This window comes from Pinus tabuliformis, chromosome 7, assembly GCF_031772625.1.
Source record: "Pinus tabuliformis cultivar Carrire ecotype Pingquan chromosome 7, CPIR1, whole genome shotgun sequence".
Lineage (NCBI taxonomy): Eukaryota > Viridiplantae > Streptophyta > Pinopsida > Pinales > Pinaceae > Pinus > Pinus tabuliformis.
The window spans coordinates 1,260,246,161-1,260,250,518 of NC_142293.1; the positions used below are offsets into that span (position 1 = coordinate 1,260,246,161).

General features: G+C 34.5%; 1 long non-coding RNA gene and 1 pseudogene across 1 annotated transcript; both read left to right on the top strand.

The window, feature by feature from the left end:
- Window positions 1-229: 229 nt before the first annotated feature.
- Window positions 230-805, top strand: LOC149251984 (uncharacterized). Its single transcript, XR_016266035.1, has 3 exons — window positions 230-274; window positions 368-422; window positions 697-805. It is a non-coding gene; the product is annotated as an uncharacterized LOC149251984 (long non-coding RNA).
- A 556-nt stretch (window positions 806-1,361) lies between these two features.
- On the top strand, window positions 1,362-2,270 carry LOC149251985 (cyclin-B2-2 pseudogene; annotated as a pseudogene).
- The last annotated feature ends 2,088 nt before the right edge of the window (window positions 2,271-4,358 follow it).

Sequence of the window (4,358 nt, forward strand, 5' to 3'; positions counted from 1 at the left end):
TGTAATTTTTTTTAAATTTGCAAAACCCTTATGTAGTACTCATGTTTTATCAGCACATAGTGGAAACTTCAGTTTTATAAAGAAGTTTTGATTGTGAGCTTAACCTCTCTGGTCAAGCATTTTTCTCTAGCCATATGCTTATTCAGGCATTTTAAACCCTCTTCTGGCGGGGGTTGATGAAGAAAAATGTTGTATGTGACGCTTTGGGTGTGTAATTCTATGTCCACATGAAATCTAGGAAGCAGAATCAGCTTGCTGATAAGCAAATGCCAAGGTAGATTCAACTTCCCAATATGATGTTCTGGTCTTTTGCAGATATATTGGGGTTTTTACCAACTAGAGTTAAAAATTAGAATTGGGTGTGTAGGAGGTTTGGTGTCGATGTCAAGAATACGAGTGCTACAACAAAGTCATCATCCATGGTATGTACATCATCCATGGTTGTATAAATTGTGTGTGATTAAACAACTGTATGATTTATTTATCATATATCAATCCCTAGATGTTAGTATGCAACATGAGGTGAGTGATTTGAGTTCACTACCACTGGGATTTATACGTTGGCCTCTGTTTCAAATCAGTAACTATGTGTGGATATATTGAGGTCAATAATAGGGCTCTTTGCTTGCCTATTTAGTTGGGATGGTTTACATGTATTTATTTTACATCTGTTGGTTTTGTTTTCCTTCCATTCAGCCACTGGGGCCACAGAGGAACAAAGATGAAAAGGGAAGCATTAGATCAAATTTGGTTTCAAAATCCAAGCACGTAGCAGGTTCAGGAAAAGCACCTGGGATTTCTAATGTTGAACCCTTACATACACGTGAATCAATTTTAGGAAAACTGCCCAGGGTTTTGAATGTTGAGGTCTCAAGTAATGATCCATCGAGTTCCAGGATACAACGCAAGCCTTCTACTATTGTCTCTCTGGTAAAAACATTTCAACTTCAGGGAGGTCTTCTACTGCTGGCCTCTCAAGTAAGCACACTTCAGCTCTAGGGAGGCCTTCTACTACTGACCTCTCTAGCAAATGTAATTCAGCTTTAGGGAGACCACCAAAGCCTTCAAATGTTGACATCTCAAGCAAAGCTACTTCAAATGCATCCAGGTCTAGGTTCTGCCCACCTGTAGCTAAAGGTGTCTCAAGCAGAATGCCAATCACTGATGCATCAAAAATGAAGACAAGGCTTCCACGACCTCTTACATCAACACTAACTGCCAGAAGTGAGGTTAGGAGCATTTGGTCCACTGCTCTTATTTTAGCATGTGTATATGGTGCTTTTTATTCACATATTTTTACTCTATTCTTTTGCAAAATCAAGTGAAGGGTTTATCTAATCCATAGCTCCAATTGCCATCCAATGGTTTCTATTAAACAACTTGCATCTAGAACCATTGAGCGGGATTTCATGGAAGAGGAAGAGGACTTGCCCAACATTGATGAAGAAGATAATGAAAATCAACTTGTTGTAGTTGAATATGTTCAAGACATTTACCATTTCTATTGGTATACAGAGGTACGTCCCTTTTGTCATGGGAGCCTTGCAAACTGTTTTTATTCTATTCGAAATAACAACATCTTGTCTTGGAAGAATACACTTCATTTAAACAATTTAATCAGACACTAGATTTTCATTGCATATAGTATGCAGTGATTACATGTGAGCAGCGTGTGTCTGTGCCATACATGAATATCTCCACTGGAGAATTAAAGTGCCCACTTAAGCATCATGGAAGGTTATAATTTATGAATGAGGACATTAGGTCAAGCATTGATGTGAGCCTTGATCCATGTCTATAGTTTAGATTCAACTCTGAATAAATAATTGTATGTCTAATTTGTTTCTATTATGTCTGTTGTGTTTGTTGTATTGCACGCATACAACAATCTCTGGTCAAACTACATGTCAAGCCAAGTTGATATCAATGAGAAGATGAGGGAAATACTTATTGACTGTGATGTACTTGATTAATACATATCGATATATATCTGTTTCTGTAATAATATTTCTTTTGTACCTTTCTATTGATAATTTTCTAACATAAACAATTTGCACTTACAGGTGCATCTAAAATTTGATTTAATGGATGAGACACTTTTTCTCATGATTAACCTGATTAATAGATTTCTTTCTGTGGTGTACGCTATTACGAGAAAGGATATTCAACTAGTGGGGTTGACTGCCATGCTAGTTGCTGCCAAATATGTAGAAATTTGGGCTCCCAAGGCAGTAAATAATCACAGAAGGGAAAGTTCGTTGTTAGGTTGAAATTTTGTATTGATTTGTTTTGACTAAAAACTTGTTTCTTGTGCCCTTGATTTGGCATCTAGAATAAGGCTTCACATTCGAACTCATTTTCCTTAAGGGCTTTACAGGTTAAGGAACTGATTACAATCTCAAACAATGTTTATACACGTGGTGAATTTCCCTCCATGATGAGATTTTGTTTTCTCACATTATTATGTCATATTTGTCTCCCATATTTCCAGCTTTATATTTCTAATTGTTTAAATAATCCATATTTGGAATTGTTATCTTTTCTCATGTTTATGGTATGTTTCATTTTCTTCAGGAGAAATTGATGCTCAACAAATTAAGATTCAATTTGGATGTACCAACTCCCTTTGTTTTCATGAAAAGGTTTCTAAAGGTTGCTTAGGCTGATGAACAGGTATTCTACTTTTCTTGAAATTTTGATGAATATTCAAATGGCATTGAGCCTCAATTATGTTATGGAATGCATTGTATTTTCGATGTGTTGCATGAGAGGCATCATGCACTATTTTGTTCTAACTGTAATCTTCCAGAAATGGTATCTTTATAAATTTAATGCTCTTTTGGGTTTGGTTCAATGGATTAGCTTGAGAAGCTAGCATTCTATCTTCTTGAACTATGTTTGGTTGAGCATGAAGCATTGAAATGGAAACCATCTATGCTAACAGCCTCAACTATATACATGGACAACACATCCTGCAAAGGATGCCAGCTTGGACAAGACTAGTAGAAACATGCACACTATAGAGAATCAGAACTCAAGTAAATCTTGAATCAAAACTCAAGTAAAGTCATCGGCTCATTGGTTTACTAGCTTTCTTCATCGAACTGACAAGAAAACTTGTCTTGTGAATGGTGAGAATGGACGTTAGAAGGCTTCTGCGTTGCTCTTTATTTTGTAGGACAAATTTACATGATATATTGATTGGATATTATGTTTCAACTTGTGGGCTTAGATCAATTTTAGATAGTGTACATAATTGTAGATGTTGCACATGAGACAACTTCCCATGGCTAGGGGTATGGCAGTTATCAATACACTGATTCAGTTGGACATGTTCTTCAATTCTATTCCTATTAGTATAGGAAAATATTGTGGCAGAGAATTCAGTGCTCATTTTTATAACTCATAATGATCAGAAATTCCATGGTTTTGCAACTTTTTTAAAGCACAACCATCCCTTTGAGAGGCAAGCCACTCAACATGCTAAGCTATGTTTGAAACTATAAAATGACATACATTATCAGATAAGTTATATTCTGATTTTTATTCAAATTCAGAGATAAAATAGTCTAATATATAAAAGAGATGTTTTCAGTTATGGTCTTTATGTGATTGTTTTAATTTTTTTAAGATCAAGTTTGACTCTTTATTTTGAGATTATGTGGCCTAGGTATTCCATCTTCGTTTTAACAAAAAAACAAATCAAAATAAATTTGTGTTTCTACCAAGATGGTTAATACCTGTTAATTGTGTTTAAAGTGTTCTTTTCATGATTTGCTACAGATGAGAAAATAATCAATACCTGTTAATTGTGTTTAAAGTGTTCTTTTCATGATTTGCTACAAATGAGAAAATAATCAAAGTGTATAAATACAATTTTTTTAAGACATGGTTGGAAAAGTCCATTCATGGTTGCTTAGAATTAAGAACTTTGGTTAAACTGAATGACATTACCCTTGAATTTGTAATGTCCTTCATGAGTACTAAACATTGTTTTGCAAAATCAAGTTGTATCGTGAGTTGATAATTCCTTTATCTAAGGTATAATTTTGAGAAATATTTGGTTTCATGAAGTTTATTCAGCATTTTGTTTATTATTGGAACCGGAAATTTGTTTTTATTATTATCTTAATCTTTGGTAATCTGAAATATTATTTTTTTGGTACTAGAATCAGTGTATCAGGGATTTTCCTTTTTATTAAGAACTCTTCATCTCAAAATATCCCAAATTAACCTTTCTATCTCTATTTTATGGTAATGTTGATCGCCGTATTGCTTAACATTGATAGTGCTTTCTAGTGGCAAATCCATGGGTAGGTCTTATACTGGTTTAGTTCTGTTATCTCAAAATGCATGGA